Raw genomic sequence first — 20,257 nt, forward strand, 5'->3', positions numbered from 1 at the left:
CTCTCCTGCTGCAGAGTGGGGGAAGAATGGATTGCCTTATAAAAATGTGGTATATTGATCGGCAATTAGCTCTCCTGGGGACAAGGGTTATAGAACAGAGTATATTTTTTTACAGTGCTTCTCATATGCCAGGTCTTCCAAAACCTTTTGCAAAGTTGTGAGTTAGAGGCCAGCAGTGAAGTAACTGTCCAGGGAAGGCATATGGAGCAAACTACTCCAAGGTCAGCAATAAGCCACAAGGGCGTGCATGTTATAAATTCTTTTGGTGTAGATCTGGGCAACGGAGGCCTTGTCTACACTACAGGGGAAATTCGATCTAATTTGAGTTACGTGAATAGCGTAACTCAAATCGACGTAGCTAGATCTACTTACCACTGGATCCACAGTTCGCGATGTTGACTCCCGTCGACTCCCACTACTCTTCTGGATCCGGTGGAGTACAGGAGTCAACAAAAGAGCGATCTGTGGTCGATTTAGCGGGTCTTCACTAGAGCGGGTCTTCACTCCTCCAACAGGCTATATGGGAAAAGCAGGCTAATCATGGCCCCCTGACATCTGTTTGTGACCTCTGGGCGTCACAACCCTTAGGTTGAGAATCTCATCTCTAGGAAGCCCTGGAAACTGGCTGAGCACCAGATACAGCAATGGTATCTGATCATTTAATCGGTGCTGGAATCCTGTGACAGATAATTCATTCCTATCATGAGATGTCCTGATGCAGCTAAAAGTGGCTCAAGCCAGCACAATATTTTAGGAGGTAACTGTGCTAAAAAGAGATCACACTTCATGCAGCAACACAGAATAAGTCAATCTCAGGTGTTCCTTTCTTTAAACTGGGCATGTACAAGTGAAAATAATGTAGCACATAACTTGTCTTGTAAATGATTTTCTCATGCAGCGTCCTCAGACATCGCTGTCTGAAGACCTTTGCTTAATGCATTATTGCATGGTGCCAATTCTGGCTGGCAAATTATATTGAGAGTTATTGTTGCAGAAGGAGACCGTGATTTGGATTTGTCTCGCTTGCTCCAAATGCTATTTAAATTATATGAAGTCTGTCCCAAGGGAGATACTGCATTATAGGAGGCTGGCTTGCAGACTCCTCGTAGAATCTCGTGTAGCAGCTGTTGTCCTTCTCTGGTTCTCAAGCTGTGCAGCAGACCAGCCCTGCCAATCTGGAAGACAGTCCAGTAGGTATCCTTGGATGCAAAATAAAAAATACATGCCTGATTCTGAAGTCCTTGTTTAGTTTTTCACGTGGGCTGGGGTTTTCAAAGCAGACTATGGAAGCTAGGGGCCTGACTCATTGGGAATCGGGCATTTAGCTTTCTTAATCCCCTTTGAAAATCCCATCCTCAGTCTGGTCAATTGAAGCCTGAATTAAAAATTCAAGGCCTGATCCAAAGCCCACTCAAGTAAATGGAAAGACTCCCGCTGTTTTCAATGGGCTTTGGCTCAGGCCCTGACTAAGGAATGCAGGGTCAGTTCTACCCAGAGGAAAAACAACTGGACAAGGTTATAATTTTAGAGCCACATTCTCACTTCTCAACAGGGCTGAGCATCCTCAGCGCCCACTGATTTCTCCTGAGAACATGAGATTTACATATCCCAGGGAAGCAATCTCAATCTTGTATTGTTAATATCAGCCTCTCAGAGAGGTTGAAATTAACCCCTGTGGACTGGGGCTGCACAAGATCTGTCATCATTAAGGTATCATTAAGGCATCACGTAAAATCTTACTTAAGGCTTATTTTGGAAGTATAAGTGGGTCTTAAACGGTACAGAGGCCTTGCGCTAGGTGAATTTCAGAGTTTGCCCCAGGCTGAAACATACAATGGATTTTTTTATATGAATATAACTTTGAATGAGCAAAGTTGTGGAAACCATGATCTGTATGTCAATGAGAAAGGGCTCAATTAATCAAATATGTCATTTGCTGCAATCCCAGCTCTAATTAGCAGCCAGTCTTTGTCATCACTAGACCTACTCCTTGTTTAGTCACTTTCAAATTGAAATGATTAGGAATGCCATTTATTCATTGGAATGCACAAGGAAAGTCTTGTCATCCCTACTGATGAAGTGATAGACAGATATCCAGACCGATGGTCCTCAATTCCACTCAAAGTCAACATTAGCTACAGGTGCTCAGTTCCTCTGAACATCAGACCCTTAGCTACCTGCCTGCACTCTGGAGTAACAATGACATATAAACTGATTTATATAGTCTGGGGTAGCAATGGCACATATTTTGCAATCTACAACCTTTAAGGGAACATTGTTATGTCATATTTTGCTATTGCAATGTTTTGTTTGCAAACACCTGTTGCACTTTGGAAGCTGCAGATTAACAAGAAAATGAAGACAAAAGAACAGTTGGAGAAGGGAAAAGTTTTTAAACTAGGGACTGATTAAAAACCCAAAGTAACTTGAGTGCTGTTTTTAGAAACAGAAGTGGGTCTAACAGAGAGATTTTAAAAGTGTTATTTTAAAAGTTAAAATTAGAAAAAGACTTTTGCAGAAAGTGGAAAATGTAACTCGACAGAGCACTCAGGAAGCTGTGGTCAATGTTCTGTTAATTTACCAAGTGTCCATTGTAGTTGAGATATACTGTAGGATTTGTTGTACACAGCAACCTTCTAATCCCAGTGGTGGACTGTGGAACATCAACCACTTGATACTTGGTGCCAAGCAATGATGCAAAGTACGTGTGTGGGGCGGAGGAATATTGCTGTTCATTATAGAGAGAGAGCAGCGCAGTGGAAGCTTGTGGGGCCAGCACCCCATTGGAAAACCATGGCAACCCATCAGCAGTTCATAAACCGCTCCCTAATTAAGCCATGCTACAGCATTGCTGGTGCACAACGCCGTGCCCTGTATAATTTGTTTGCCCTGGATATGACTGCATGACCAGGGCTTCCCACCAACAGAAGCCAATACTAGCTCACTGAAGGATAGCCTACAGTAGTGAAAGAACAATATCTCACTGTGTAGCCTCCGAGCCAGCCAACCCCTGCAAAGTGTCTGTTTTCCCCACCACTTATTTCCATGAGGTTAATTGCTTATCCCTTCTCTCCTTTGAGTCAGCCATCCCACACAGACCTCAGTAATGGTTTCCATGTCCAACAATACCAGGCAAAAAATCCTTTACTCAGTTTTTACTTGGTACCCACTTGGGCAGATGTTCCATTTGTTCAATGGAAGTGTAGCAAGGTGAGACTCACTGGTGCAGCACCTCCTGCTGGTCATCTTGGAATTAGCTCTTTCTAGCCTTCAGAGCGCCCTCTGCTGGGCGGTTGCTCACCTGCTTCAGGTCCCCGTGTCCCTCCCGGACCCCAGTGCCCCTTTACCCTCAGGGTTCTGTCCCCAGCAGTAACCCACAGTCTGGGTCTCCCCTCCCAGGGGAACCCCAACCCTCTAAACCCACCTTGCCTCCGTGACTACTGCCAGTCATCATTTAGCCCCTGTTCTCTGGGGCAGACTGCCGTCTGTAATGGCCACTCATCACTGGCCAGGGGCGCTGGACCAGCTGCCTCTGTCTAACCCTGGGCTGCACCTCTGCAACTCCCCAGGCTGAGGCCCTGCTAAAGGCCAAAGCAGGTACTGGGGTACCTTAGCTGTCACTCGTTCTAACAACGAGGAGTTCTTGTGGCACTTGAGAGACTAACACGTTTATTTGGACATAAGCTTTCGTGGGCTAGAACCCACTGCATCGGATGCATGAAGTGAAAAATACAGGAGCAAGTATAAATACATGAAAAGATGGGGGTTGCTTTACCAAGTGTGAGGTCAGTCTAACTAGAGAAATCAAGGGAGGAAAAATAACTATTGAAGTGGTAAGAGAGTGGCCCATTACAGACAGTTGACAAGAAGATGTGAAGAACAGTAGGGAGAAATTAGTATTGGGGAAATTAAGTTTAGGTTTTGTAATGACCCAGCCACTCCCAGTCTTTATTCAGGCCTAATCTGATGGTATCCAGTTTGCAAATTAATTCCAGTTCTGCAGCTTCACGTTGAAGTCTGTTTCTGAAGTTTTGTTGTTGAAGAATTGCCACTTTTAGTTCTTTTATTGTGTGACCAGAGAGACTGAAGTGTTCTCCTACTGGTTTTGAATGTTATGATTCCCGATGTCAGATTTGTGTCCATTTATTCTTTTGTGCAGAGACTATCCGGTTTGGCCAATGTATATGGCAGAGGGGCATTGCTGGCACATGATGGCATATAGCACGTTGGTAGATGTGCAGGTGAATGAGCCCCAGATGGTGTGACTGAGCTTTTCACTGGTGGCATCATACTGTCCTCTTGTTTGCTCTAGTCACTTTTCGTGCCTTGTCTTTAATTAGACTGTGAGCATGTCGAGCAGGGCCAGCACTTCCATTAGGCGACTCTAGGCGGTCGCCTAGGGCGCCAGGATTCGGGGGGTGGCATTTTGTGCACTCCCCACGGGGCGCGCGGGAGCTTCCGGTTCCGCGCCTGTCAAGCCGTCTAAGAAGGACCTTCTGCCGACGTGCCGCGGAAAACAGCGGCAGGCAACTGAGCAGCTCAATGACTGCCGCTGTCGCCTGTGGCATTTCGGTGGAGGGTCCTTCTTCGGCGGCGCGATGGGAGCAGAACCGGAAGCTCCCGCGCGCCCCGTGGGGAGCGCACAAAATGCCGCCCCTCAAATTCTGCCTAGGGCGCCAGAAACCCTAGCACCACTCCTGATGTCAAGGACTTTGTATGTTGATGTGTTTATACATCAGGGTCCCATTCTTAACTGGGGACTTCCTTGGGGTCCCATTGTGCTAAGCACTGTATATGCACATGGCTAGAGTGTGTCCCAGCCCCAAAGATATTGCAATCTATATAGACAAACAAAATAAAGGGTGGGAGAAAGGAAGCCTCATCCTCAGTACTATGAGGCACAGAGGGATTAAGTAATTTGCCAGAGGTCATGCAAGGACTGTGTGACAGGATCCGTAGGACTAGAACGCAGGTCTGTAGAGCCTGGGACAGCTGACTGCCCCACATGGCCACTAGAGGGCCATACAGAGCCTTATCTAAGGAGCGCTGCAGAGATTAGGTGCCGCAGGAAGTACTGCCCAAAGAGTTCAAAGTGAATGTGCTCCACAGCCTTCTGACTGGGTCATGCTCACTATTTAACCCTGGAGGGTTCTCCTGGAAGTTGTCAGGAAAGCCATGTAGACTTTTGGCTTGCTGTGACTCCAGACCTCACCTTGTTTTCTGATCCCCAGTCTCCAACCACAGCCTGACTCTGACCTTGATTCTTGCCTACTTATCTCAGTTCTAGTGAATACTCTGCTCCCTGCTTGCTGACTACCACTGATGACCATCCTTGGCCCGTGGACGTCAGCCCAGCTGTGACCACTAGGCCAGACTGCTGCCTATGACCCATCCCTTTCACAGAGTTGAGAATTAACCTCCAATCTCATGAATCCCAGTCCAGTGCCTTAACCATCCTCCATTTCTTATGAATGTTTCTGCAATATAAATAATCATTCCTCTTGGGCTTTGTAAGTAGGGAGATTCCAGATGTGTTTTCCCCTTTCTCCCTGAGGGAGTGGAATGAACAGGTGATCTCCAAGTTCCAGCCCTGCTCGACAAGGTGCTATGCGGCAAAGGGCTCTGGCTTGCAACTTATGACAGAAACAACAACAGGCTTCACGCGGTTTCTTTTTTCCAGTGTAACTTTCATGCTTTATTAGACTGGATGGCTGAGTTCAATCAGGAGACAGAGCCAAACCTCTTGCAGACAAAGAGGCTCTACTGGGGTACGGTGGGATTTGATGGGCTTCCGAAGGCTGCACATTCCACTGCTGGTCCTGCTTGCCAAGGACCAGGATGTGCAAACTCGGATGCCAATAAGCCTTTGAACTCTTCTCTGAGGACATACTCCACCTTCAAATCTCACCTACGTCAGAATTACCTCATGTTCATAACTCCAGGAATTTCCAGCTGGGGTAGCCAAGCCTTCTGCTGCTAAATTAAAGTTTCCACCTCTCCTTGGAGAGGGTTTTTCCCCCCCTCACACCTTTCTTTTTCATAATGAATTAATAATAAATGATTGTGGTGGATTTGGTTCTCTGGATGGCCGGGTGAAACAAGCCTAAAGCACTAGAACCCTGGAGAAGCACATCTGCTTGCAGGTATTGGGCACGGCTGGCCAAATAATCTGCTCAGTGTACATCTCAGTAACTGGGAGCCACGCCAGCTGTCCCTGCAGGGAGAAGGAATCCTCTCCCTTTCCCCATGCCATTGTATGGCTGGTAACACAACCTCGGTGCTGTAGTAGCCCCAGCCATTGGTGAGCTCCAAAGTGGTGGGAGCGGACGTTTGTACTTGTCAACCCCCCAGACTCCTCCCCCGGAGTGCACTGTTCCAAAGATCACTGCCATCTCTTGTGCATGTGTCCTATGGGGGGCATTGAGAACAGCAGTGAAGCAGCAGCCTTGTGCTTACATCTGCTATGGGGTGAATTTTGCTGTGGGAGAGAGACCTCTATTATCTCTTGAAGATAACCCTGCATGACCGAGACCTCTGGCACCTCTTGTAAGGTGATCCAGTCTCATCCACTTAGCTGATCAGACATGGAACTATGACGGGTAGGCAACCTATGGCACGGGTGCCGAAGGTGGCACGCGAGCTGATTTTCAGTGGCACTCACACTGCCCGGGTCCTGGCCACCGGTCCGAGGAGCTCTGCATTTTAATTTAATTTTAAATGAAGCTTCTTAAACATTTTAAAAACCTTATTTACTTTACATACAACAATAGTTTAATTATATATTATAGACTTTAGAAAGAGACCTTCTAAAAACTTTAAAATGTATGACTGGCACGCAAAACCTTAAATTAGAGTGAATAAATGAAGACTCGGCCCACCACTTCTGAAAGGTTGCTGACCCCTGAACTATAACAATAAGAGAGACATTAAAGTACAGAGGTTGTGTGGCTGACACCTTACTTTAGGGTGTGAATTTATAAAGATCTGCTTGGAAACCTGAAACCTTGTATCTTCCCCTAGCTGCGAGGGGACATTTTCAATTGCCTCTTTACCGATGATATTGTCAGACATCCGTTATCAAATCTACCATCCCTATCACAGGATAAACAGTAGCAAACTCCCATCTGAGTGCTTGTTTCCTGTTAGCCCGATAGGAAGACGCTCCTCATCTTGTTTATAGGTTCCAGCTGCCGGAGCAATCCAGATTGCATATGCTTCTGGTGGTAAGGACTTCCAGATGGAACCACTGACCATGGAGGACAGGGCTTTGGCCAAACAATCTTTGCAGCAGCCCATTAATACAAACCAAGAGGGGATTCTATCCAACAAGCTGGATCAAACTAGAAGTGAGATTTTCTTGCCAAGGCCAAGGAGAGGAGAACTGGGCTCAAAACAGAATTAGATAAGTTCATGGAGGATAGGTCCATCAATGGCTATTAGCCAAGACGGTCATGGTCACAACCCCATGCCCTGGGTGTCCCTAAACCTCTGACTGCCATAAGCTGGATGACAGAGGATGGGTCACTCAATAAATTGCCGTGGACAGTCCATTCCCTCTGAAGCATGTGGCACCGACCACTGTCAGAATCATAGAGTCATAGAAGATTAGAGTTGGAAGAGATCTCAGGAGGTCATCTAGTCCAACCCACTGCTCAAAGCAGGACCAACACCAACTAAATCATCCTAGCCAGGGCTCTGTCAAGCTGGGTCTTAAAAACCTCTAAGGATGGAGATTCCACCACCTCCCTAGGTAACCCATTCATCACCCTCCTACTGAAATAGTTTTTCCTAATATCCAACCTAGACCTCCCCCACTGCAACTTGAGATCATTGCTCCTTGTTCTGTCATTTACCACCACTGAGAACAGTCCAGATCCATCCTCTTTGGAACCCCTCTTCAAGTAGCTGAAAGCAGCTATCAAATCCCCCCTCACTCTTCTCTTCTGCAGACTAAATACGCCCCGTTCCCTCAGCCTTATTTGCTATTCTTTCTGCACATTGGGATGGTTTGTTCCTGTGCCCTCAATAAGGCTTCTTTAAAATACAGCCTGGACTCCTTTCCCCCTCATATTAGCTTCCCAGGGGATCCTGCCCATCAGTTCCCTGAGGAAGTTAAAGACAGGATAGTCGTCTAGACGGACCATTGGTCTGACCATTCTTATGTTCTTAGGTGAGAGAATGGGCTCTCTATGTCAGAGTTCATGTTTTCCATTCTTTTATGGCATACCATGACAAGGTGTTGCTGCCAGTTCCCTAACACTGACCCAGAAAAGCCAGGCAGGAGTAAACGCAAGGGAAAAAATGCAGACAAAGCTGACTGTCCTCTCCATTGAGATTCCTCGTTCCTGCTTCCCCCACACCTGAGCCATTGTGGTTATGTCTAGGGTGACCAGATGTCCCGATTTTATAGGGACAGTCCCGATTTTGGGGTCTTTTTCTTATATAGGCTCTTATTACCCCTACCCCCGTCTCAATTTTTCACACTTGCTGTCTGGTCACCCTAGTTATGTCATTTCTGAAGAACACCTCTCCAGACCTAAATAATAATAATCACACAGCCTCAATGAGGGGCTTTGTATGAGGGGCTGATTGGATAATAAAATAAGGGGGTTGAAACCTGTTAAGAAATCTGGCTCATGGGGCCAGGAAGTGAAAAATACCAACGCACTGTAAACAGGAGTGGCCCACAAGTATTGCTGATCCATGCAAATGGCATAGCGGTACATGTGGGATAGTGTGCGTTAGGGCAGGTTGTAAATTAACTTGATCTAACTATGTCTCTGGTTTCTGTTTCTCAGCTGAACTATGATGCTGAGAGACAGATATTGCTGAAAAGCCCCCAGGTCCGCAGTCAGTTGTTTCTGAAACTTATCTATGTTTTTTATTCCTTAACGTGGGGCTAATACTCACACAAAGCACGGATTGAATATTGATTGATAGTAGTGCTTTTTAAAAACCTCTGTGCGCTTATAGAATTACAAACTAGGTTTCAGAGTGGTAACCATGTTAGTCTGTATCAGCGAAAAGAACGAGGAGGACTTGTGGCACCTTAGAGACTAACAAATTTATTCAAGCATAAGCTTTCGTGGGCTAAATCCCACTTCATTGGATGCATGCAGTGGAAAATACAGTAGGAAAAAATGGGTGTTGCCATACCAACTATAACGAGACTAATCAATTAAGGTGAGCTGTTATCAGCAGTAGAAAAAAACTTTTGTAGTGATAATCAGGATGGCCCATTTCCAACAGTTGACAAGAAGGTGTGAGTAACAACAACAGGGGAAAAAATAGCATGGGGGGAATAGTTTTTACTTTGTGTAATGACCCATCCACTCCCAGTCTTTATTCAAGCCTAATTTAATGGTGTCCAGTTTGAAAATTAATTCCAGTTCTGCAGTTTCTCGCTGGAGTCTGTTTTTGAAGTTTTTTTGTTGGAGTATTGCAACTTTGAGAGCTGTAATTGAGTGACCAGGGAGGTTGAAGTGTTCGACTGGTTTTTTAATGTTATAACTCTTGACGTCTGATTTGTGTCCATGTATTCTTTTGCGTAGAGACTGTATGGTTTGGCCAATGTGTGTATGTGGAGGGGTGTTCTTCTGTCTCTAACTGCTAGCAGAGGATGCCCTTACTGGGGAAACTAAATTCCACTGAAAAAAACAAAGGGAAAATGATTACACTGATGTCAATGGGAAAACTCTCGCTGATTCTGATGGTGGCAGAATTAGACTACCTAAGCAGCACATATGTACAGTGCATGTGCACATATGTTTGTGCACATGTGAGGGTGTACTAAAAACAGGACCAAAACTTGATCTAACTTCAGGGAAAGTCAGTGCCGGTTGCTAAGATCTGGGCTGAATTTCTAAGGAGCTGCAAAGAAACATTCATAAGGCAAGGAGGTAATATTAAGCCTGAACAATTAAAGATCAACTGTGACATAATCACAGAACAGTATTCCAGGGCTCTGGAGGCACCATATCTTCTTCCTCATTAATTAAATGTAATCCATAATTACCATGTCTAATTATTTGCAGAGGAAGATTTAGTACCTGTTACACAACGATGCTGATTGAAGTCAGTACAAACTCCTCAAGTGCCAGTGTGATTCAACCAGCAGCCTCTTGTGGTGTCACTAAATACAACGTGCCTTTGCAAATAACCAAAGCATGTAATTCTGAATTAACAAAGAGGGATGGATGGTATGTCCAGAACCTTGGAATGCTGTTCTGCTGATTTTCCCACTGATGATTTGACGTCTATTCTCATGACTGTTTCCTCTACTCCCAGCTCCTTATAAATTAGATCCAGCTATTACCATTAATTGCTAGCTTCCATTGAAGATAGGCTCAGTTTGCAGCCAGGAGCGCTGAAGTCTGAGCGTCAGAGTTTCTGCAGGCTTCCACTCAAAAAGGACTGCCAAAAAGTTGCATGTGCATCCGTACGCAAGTGACAAACCTGCATTTATGCCTGCCACTGTCACTTGCAAATGCATATTTGGATGCACAAATGTAGCTCCTGTGTGTGAAAACCAATGCAGAAATGCAGGGCCTGATTTTGCAGCTGTGTTTGTAGAGTCATGCTGCATATATGGAGCAGATTTTTTTGATTTTTTTTATAAGTCTCAGAGGTAACCTTTATAATGCAACATCCTCTACTCAGCCATTATCAGCTGACACCTCCCAGCGGGCAGCATGGCAGAAGCAGGTTTTGAGGAGGGATTTGGAGGAGGAGACGGTAGCGGCTGTTGAACATTTGCGGGGAGAAATTGTGAAGGTACCTACTGGAGAAGCAGACAAATGGGCAAGAAAGGGTGGCAAATGGACAATAAGAACAGATAGAAAAATAAAGTCAAGAAGCAGCAGTTTAATTTCCCACATGTGTTTCTATTTCATAGATAAAAAGGCCTTTGAGAATGGTGAAACAACCTTGTGGAATTTAATTCAGAAATTGCAGGGGAAAATGTGAAGCTGGTGGAAAGCATGCAATCAAAAGTGCTTCCTCCAGCGCTGCTAAATAGATGGAACCTGAGCTCTTTTAGATCAGATACAGCTGTTGCCTGTCAGGAGGGCTTCCACACCGATGGTACACCAACCGTAGATCCCTGCTGACAGCAACATTTTCCTGCACATACAGCAATACTCTGTAACTCAGACACAGAAAGGGCTTCATTTTACCCATTAAACCTACCATGGAACAGGATTATCATGGTGTCGTATTGCCACCTCCATTAAAACCACCGAGGTTGGAATGTTGGCATTTGAAACCCTCTTCTTACATATAGCCCGGCGTTGTGTCTAGACAAAGATAGTCCACTATGAGGTGTGTGAGCATTAATGTATGGCCAAATTCAACAAAGCTGGGGTAGGACAGCATAGAGTACAGCTCTGTGGTGCTCCTCATTCTAGCAACACCCGGTGCATGGAAGGGAGACTCATCCTTTTAGTGATGGGGAGGAGGTGAAAATGAAAGCAAGGATGGTATTGTGATTACAGTGCTGAGCTGGCATGAAGGCAGTCTGGCTCCGTCATAGGCTTCCTGTGTTATCTTGGGCAAATTACTTAATCCTTCTGTGCCTCAGTTCCCTATCTGTAAAATGGGGATAAAATACTTTCTGCTTTATCTGTTGCAGTTGTAAACTACTCAGGGCAGGGACTGTCTCTGACTATGTTTGTCCAGCACCTCATGCAGTCAGCCCCCACACTTGGTTGGAGCCTCAAGCCACTGCTATAATACAAATTATAAGAGTGCGCTCCGTCTTCAGCCCTAGCTCTGGCTGCTTTGCACTGCCTCAGCAGCCGCCCTAAATGTACATAAAGTTAAACAGACACATAAGGCTTTGGGTTCAGGTCTTAAGACATCAAGTACATCTGAAGTTATTCCATACCACTCCTTTTGTCTAATCCCAGCCCCTCGACTGAGATATCACCCACACAGACCCATCCCCCAGCCAATACAGTGTTCCACTCATTCGTTTGTGTGTAGCCTCACCGTTCTTGTTGTCCTACTTCCCTGTGGAACAGTCTCTTGGTCAGTCATCATCACGAACCATTACCAATTGCACAACTTCTCCCCGCAATGATTTCATGCTTAGATAAGTTTTGAATCTTCCCCAGGATGGTGCAAGCCTTTTGTAAATCTTCTCGGCATCAGTACGCTGCAATTTGGTGGGGGAAAGACTTTTTATTTGTATTTTTTACAGAATAGCCTGTTCTTATTGTAAGCCATAAAAGCAAACTTCAAAGTTACCATACAAGAGAAGTCACAGTCCCACTCATTCATTATGAAGCCAAGACATTAAAATGTTCCTCATGCCCCAAGCTACGCAGAAGACAATGGAACAAAGATGGCTTAAGCCACCAAAACATCTTCAGCATAAAGCCTACCATTCTGGGATCTCTCTCCTTTCATCCAGCCATGGGGCATGAGGAATATGTTCAATGGCAATTTAAAGTATGAATAGTTACAAAAGCTTTTTCAGAAAGAATATATACCAATGGAAGCAGTCCCTTTCCATCGTAGGTTGTATGGTCTTGTATCTCTATCCATCCAACGGAGGCAACATTGTGTAATGGAGACAGCATGAGTCTGGGGGCCTGATCCTCAGCCAGCGTGAATCAGCATAGCTCCATTGATTTAAATGGTTTCAGTGGAGCCACACCAATGTACATCAGCTGAGGATGTGACCCGGGAAGTCAGGGCTCCTGATTTCTATTTCCAAGACCGACACTGACTTACTAAGTAGCCTGGGCCAAGTCACTTGAACCTCATAGTGCCTCACTTTACAAATCTGTAAAATTGGGTGGAGCTCCCTCTTCACTGATTGGCAGTGCTGTAAAGCCTGGCTCTGCCCCCAGAACCCCAACTGGCTGTGGGCGGGCAGACAGGAAAAGGTGGCCTCGCCACCACCACAAAGCAACTGGTAGGAAATCCCACCCCTCTGTCATACTACCAGCTCTCCTTTGATTGGAGGGTGGGGATGCCATATAAGAAGGGGCTACACGGGCTTCAGGAGATGGTGTGTGCTGGTTGAGAGTCTGATCTTGGGGATGTGGGACAGGGCCCAGAAGCACCTTCCTATGAGCCTGCAGTGCATGTAAGCATCAGCCACAGTCTACAGGGAAGGAGAGGCTTATACCAGGACTAAAAGCAAAGGCTGGATGGGTGGTCTGTCAAGACTGTTTGAGTTTTTTATGCAGCTCCTTCAGGGATCTTGGATTTCTGTCTACTCCCATTGACTGACTGACTTTTCTGCGATGACCCTGGGGTTCTGTCTGTTCTAATAAGGTGTTGAGATAGTTCTGCATGCCGGAGTAACTCCTGCCTCCCCAAAAGTTATGAGTTTGGAGGGAGGGGAGTCCCCACCACTGTGACTTCAGTAATATTAATCTTCCTCACCTCCCACATCTTTCTCTGGTGTTAAGAGTCCTGTTGTGATGGTGTTTAAGGAATAGCCAAATATGAAGTAAACTTTGGGTAAAAGAAACTATATCTGGTGGTTGCCATGAAAAAGTCAATATTTGCCAAGAGTTAACACAGAGAAGTATCTGAGTTGCCACAGTTTTCTCCTGTATTTAGAACTGGAAATCAGTATATTGGCAATTAACTATTTAATGACAACCACTGTAAATACACAGTATCACTATGGACCTCCTGCAGTACATAACTTCCAATACAGGAGGTTACCAGAGCACAGATACCAGGAGGGCATTTCCACTGGAAACGTTTGCTCCCACCTATTTTTAAGTCAAGTCATTCAAATGCAAGTGGTGTAAGCGGCCTTATAAACAAAGGGGGGGCCTGTTTCATCCTGACTCAACTCCTGCAAAATTTATAGAGATGGTCAAATGGCTACAAGTGCTTCCAGCCAGACATGACCAGGTTTGGTTAGTTCTTCCAACGATTTTCATCACATTTGTTATTGTTGTTGGGTTGTTTTTTGGGGGCTGGGATGAAGGGGAGTGTTCATGTATGGCCCATAACCCAGTGGGAAACACAAATGAAAAAAAATCACAGTCTAGGCTCTGCCAAGTCTATGGAAGAAATAATCATGTTTTCTGCTTTGCTTGTTCAATATTCTCCGATGGCAATGAAGAGGACCAGCAGAGAACTGAGACAGTTACTTACTCTTTCCAAAGTTTTCGGACTGTCTTTTGGCCCCAGAATGCCCCAGAATAATGAAGTCTATTTACAGTAGCAAAAACTCAGTCTGGTCTCTTCTGGGATTCATTAGCTATGCTAAGATTTCTGAGAACACTGTTTTCTGTCTGAAAAGCCAACACAGGCTTGGCAGCTCCTTGCTGATGCCAGTTAAGTTTACTCAAATGCACCATATGATGTGTTTAACAAGATTTTTGGGATCCTTCTTTTCCAGGGGGAAATCCCTGTATAGCATTTATAACTGAAAGCCAGCAGCAGTGATACAGAGGTACCAAACCTCCAAATCTATCCCAATTTTGAAGCCAGTCCAGATTACGGGTGTAGGAAGAAGAAGCGGGTCCTAGGTTCCAGTGTAAATCTTTTCATAGTCAGAGAGTTATTCAGTTACACCAGAGGAAACTAAATTCAGTTTCTTACACCAAGAATCCTGTGGCCTGAATTCTCAGTTACTCTAAGGCCCGTGTACACCACACTGCAATGCAAAGGGAGAGGTAAAGTATGTGCAAGTGAGAATGTCCGGCCAGCTCTCTCCTTTCCGCCTCTTCACTTCCTATTCGATATATGCTGTACCCATAAGATGGGACTGTACCAAAATGGACCAGATCCCCAGAAGGTGTAAACCAGCCTAACACCAGTAAATGAAGCTAAGCTGGTTTTTACCAGCTGAGGATCTGGCCCCAAATTATCACGTCAAATTTGCAGTACTTAATGCAACAGTCCCACTGTACTTCTGCATCAGTTCTAGTTCACTCCCAAACTTTGATAGTACGGCCTCAATGTAGCTAATCAAGGCAGAGGTAAAACACAGAGCAACAATGTTAATCATTACTCAGTATATGCCAATTAACAGTGTCCCACCCTCATGGGATACACAGCCAATGGGAGCTATTTTGATGATATAATGCTCTTGCAGTGTGTTTCATTGGCTGAGTGTGGGGTCAGCTCATATCCCATTGGAGGAGGAAATCAGAAAAGACACAGTCTTGGTCATAGAGTTGAATTGAAGTTTATAACAAAAGTCACTTTTTAAATTTTCCAGTCCCTCCCCAGACACCAGGTAACCATGCGCTGGCTAGTCGCTGCTCTTGCTGAGGTCTACAAGATTGGGAAGCAGAAGATGAGAAATCCCTTCCCCTTCTTTGCACCAATACCCAAGGGGCAGCCAGAATCCTGTTGCTTGTTGTCCCACTCCTCAAAGTGCAGGAGCGGGCCAGAGCTACTTAGGGGCAGCCGAGACAGCACCCCTGATTTCTGCCCCATTCATCAGTGCACACTAGTACTGGTGCAAACCACCTGCACCCAGGTGCAATCCTTGCCACGTCAGAATGCACACACTGTGTAGGCATTCTGCTGCTGCTGCTGCTTTTCACCAGGTAGGGTCTATAGGAAGAGCTCTGTTGCTGGAGGGATGAATTTTCCAAACACCAGGGAATATGCTGAAGTTTGGGGGTTTTCTCTGTTTGGCTCAGGGACCCAAAATCCTGGTAGAGAGGAGGGTGTTCTCACAAGCTTTAGTTAATCTTACTAACTGTTTGCTTTCCTGGTTTTAGTTCAGAGCAGAAGGATGGTGCAGTGGGTAGGCATTTAGTCTGTTCAATCCTTTGCTCGGTCACATGTGACCGTGGGCAAGACACTTAATTGCTCTGTGCCTCAGTTCCCCTCTATGAAAGGAAAATGATGGTACTGCCCTGCCCCATGCATTAATGATTATGAGGTGCTCAGATACTAATAAAATGGGGGCCATATAGGTACCACGATATGTAGCAAAGGTTTGAGAGACCCAAACAGTTCAATTTGGAGGCCTTTAAGATTGCACTGTGACCAATACACCTATTTCTTATTTGTGTCTGTAAATCTTTCCCTTTTGGAAGTTGGCTGGTTTATTAACGTTATTATTTTCCTTACTGTGCACTCAGTGACATTCCTGCATTGATATATTTTTAGTTTATTGTGGTTACTCCATGGAGAAGCACCACATATTTTCTCTCTGCTACCCCGATTCATAGGTCCATATGATATTTACCCCCCTACCAACTAGATCCTAAAATCTGTGTGTCAGGAGCAACCACAGTATGTGAACACTTTCCTCTACTGTTAGAATGCCCCTAGCCAGCAGTGTGTGTGCTCTGCCTTTTTACATACCCCTAATACAGAGTTGTGGCTTTAAAAAGCCGCAATATCTATATTACTCCAAACATAACAACTGTGTCCCAGCACCATTCACTGTCACAGCGTATTGACGTTTATATATTTGTTCGCCCAGGCCAAAAATGATCATAACCAACTGACCACTAAACCGAAGGGAGATCAAAAGAAACACAGGTATCATTTGTGCGCTAGCATTCCAGACTGACCCTATTGCGTAGCATACAGACTTTGCCTTTCCCATCCACAGCTCCCCACCCACCCCTCCCTGGGGCTCAGCAGGAGTACGGCTTTGCTAGTTGATTCACATCCATAGACTCAAAACTTGACTCTGAGCTCCTGGTGCAGCCTCAGTTCACAAAATTCCAGTGATCGCCTCAATGGAGGTCTCGAAGGCAGTTAAAAGAAAGGCCGGGAAGAAATGAAATAATTAAATAGCAGTCTCTGTCCTGTAGTGGGGGCTCCAGGGGTTGATATGCCAAGTGACAACTGTGATTTCACTTCAGTGTCTGTACCTCAGTCGCAGCACACCAGTCCCCAGACTGCTAAAATGTTTGCAGAATTCTTCATTGCAGCTCATAGATTCTAAAGCAAGGCAGATGATTTTCCATTGCTAAGAAGGCCTCCAAACCCCAGAGGGTCTCTGCAGTTAATTATTCCTAGGGCTGACCAGCTCATAAATTTCATGTTTCATTAAAACGGTTTCTCTATTCAAAAACAACAACATCCCAGCTGTTCGCTCTGTCACCTCTGTTCTAACATGGGAAAGGCAAGAGCTGTCCAATATATTCTCATGGAGTGTGGCTTTTCCATATGATATCTTCTCATGCTTCAAAGGTCTGGTAGACTCATTACGATGTCTTCTAGCTCCAGCGTTTGGCAAGAAGAATGACTTCTATTTCTTTTTGCATCAAAAGAAAGCAATAGTTTGCATGTGAAATGCAAAGAGCTGGCTAATTTTGGAAGACAGCAATAAAGGTTATTGATTGTATCCCACAGAGCAGGAATCAGCCTCAGATATGATCCTTCATCTCATGCACTGTCAGCAATGATTGTACCACTTTCAAAGCTCTAGACAGACTGAGTGATTAATATGGTAAAGCCAAAAATTATTCATCTCTTAGGAGACTGCTGCACTGTACTTTCTCTTTTTTAGTTAGAGATTTCTTAAATATAGCTTTCTCCTGGATAGTGTAAATTCTCATCCATTAGTCCCTCCCATGCCAAAAAGGATGAATAAATACACACAGACACACAGACACACACAGAATTGGCTGATGAATTTTGAATTTTCAAAATGTAGACGCAAAATTTTCACAAAACATTTTCATGATAAGACTTTCACCATTTCTTCACATTTTTTCACTATTTCACAATTTTTCCCCCAGTTTTTCATGACAAGATTTTCACTATTTTCACACACACACACACACACACACACACACACACACACACACACACACACACACACACACACACACACACAAATCAGCATTTTCACCCCAAAACATCACCATTTCCTGACCATCAGGAATACAGAGGTGGAAAGCAGAGAGGTAGGCTGCAAAATAAGAGTGGAACACCTAAAACAGCAGCAGAATGACATTTTCCTTTGGCTCTTTGGCCCTTGAAAACGTTAATTGTCAAGGTGGTTCTAATCAGTGATATCAGCCATGTGTTTACGGACTGGTGACCTGTGGTTGCTCTTCCCCTAAAGTATATCCTTACCCTGAAGACAACACAGGCTAAAATTCTTTAAAATAGATCGCAGCATTTAATTGAGGTTCTCAAACTATTCCTAATTCTGAGGTAGAATCAAAGCTGTTACATTCGGCATCAACAATGGAACTGGGAATGAAGAGAAAATGACGTTTCGCGGCAAAATGCCACTTTTTATCTGGAAGTAACTAATGACGAGTGCTGTAAGAGGACTGTAACTGCGTTTCAAAGAAGCCTTTAAAAGTCTCTCGGGTCCATCTGATTTGACAAGCCCATTCATAGAATTATTGAAAACAACGGAGAAAGCTTGCAGTTTATAGCCTCGCTACTTACTGACAAAGCCCACAGATTGTCTGCTCTTCATATTACTGTGCTTTAAAAGAAACCAGACCAAGAGCTGTAGAATGCAGCTCTTCTTTCCCTTATCCCCAGGGCCATCAATGCCAGCATTGCGTCTACGGAACAAGGAAGCCCCTGTTTAAGCTCATAATGTTAACTCCATAGCGTAGCATAGCCTCTAAGAGGTCTGAATAACCCCTGTACAATTAATTGTTATTTGACTTACCCACAATGATGAAAACATGTTGTTTTATCGCGCCACTTTTATCATGCATGCAGGACAATTGACAGAGTGATGTTCCCATTCGGTCCGGGGCAGGGTGTCGAAAGATAGAGCGCCCTGACGGGGGAGAGAGGTCCTCGTTGGCATGAGAACCACAAGGGGAGCATTGTGACGCTAACAATGACCCAAGCGTTCTGTTTCCAAACATTGCGGTCCAAGCAAGAGCTTGTAAGAACGAGATGCTACCTCAGGAAAATGGCTGGAAAGATCGCGAGGCCTGATTGGAATTGCAGACTCCACGGTTAAATGGATTGTCTGCAAATGCTGCAGGGGGAGGGAAGGCACAGGCGTGTCTTTCAGATGTGACTGTGCCATGCTGATGGCTGGCGTTCCCATCTCCAGAATAGATCAGGGGACCACACTTAGGGTGAGGCATGCAGGGTGTTCAGAGTCATCAGCTGCTGGAGAATGAACCGGCCCACATTGGCCTAGCCTAGTTTTCTCTTTTCAACTGATGTCGATGCTCTCATTACACAATCCTTTTTTTGGGTTACTGATTGGCTCCCTCTCATCATCACAACATAAAAACAGGCCTACTGGGTCGGTCCATCTGGCCCAGTATCCTGTCTCCTGACAGTAGCCGGTGCCAGATGCTTCAGAGGGAATCAACAGAACAGGGCAATTATCGAGTGAGCCCATCCTCTATCACCCAGTTCCAGCTTCGGGCAGATTTAGAGACATCCAGAGCATGGGACTGCCTCATCATCTTGGCTAATAGCCGTTGATGGACCTGTTCTCCATGAACTTATCTAATTCTTTTTTGAACCCAGTTATACTTTTGTCCTTTACCAAGTCCCCTGGCAATGAGCTTCACTGGTTGAATATGCACTATGTGAAGAAGTATTTCCTTATGTTTGTTTGAAAGCTGCTGCCTATTCATTCCATTAGGTCACCACTGGATTTTGTGTTATGGGAAGGGGTAAATAACACTTCCTTATTCACTCTCTCCGCCTCATTCATGATTTTATAGACTTCTATTAGATCCCCTTTTAGTCATCTCTTCGCTAAGCCGAATAGTCCCAAGCTCGTAAATCTCTCCTCCCCTGGAAGTCGTTCCATCCCCCTCATCATTTTTCTTGCCTTTCTCTTTTGTTCCCTTTTACAATTCTAACATCTCTCCTTTGAGCTGGGGTGACCAGACCTGCACACATGTTCAAGGTGTGGCTATACCATGGATTTAGATAGCGGCATTATTATTATTTATCCCTTTCCTAATGGTCCCTAACATTCTGGTAGCAATTCTGTGTGTCATTTGTCACATAGAATCAGTCAATGCCGTTTATCCCTTTTTAGCAGGAAACAGTGACCTTGACTCTGACCTTCTGCCACTGATATGAATTAATGGGCCCGCTCCTGCCAGGTGCTCAGCATCCTTAGCTCAGTGGGAGCTCTATCTAGTAAGCTACAATGCGTCCTGTGCTTTAGTGCTTCATGGCCGTTAGTAAATGAGGAGCCAGAATGGGACGACAAAGCTTATCTGGCTTTAAGCATCAGGGACAGTGCAGTACAGTGCAGAGCTTTGAGAGAGTGGCAGTTAACAGCACATAAACTAGATGCTGGCCAGCTTCTCGCCATGTCCCATGGGGTCAGTATTGCATATGAAGGGAAAGCACA

Source organism: Mauremys mutica, chromosome 18, assembly GCF_020497125.1.
Source record: "Mauremys mutica isolate MM-2020 ecotype Southern chromosome 18, ASM2049712v1, whole genome shotgun sequence".
NCBI lineage: Eukaryota > Metazoa > Chordata > Testudines > Geoemydidae > Mauremys > Mauremys mutica.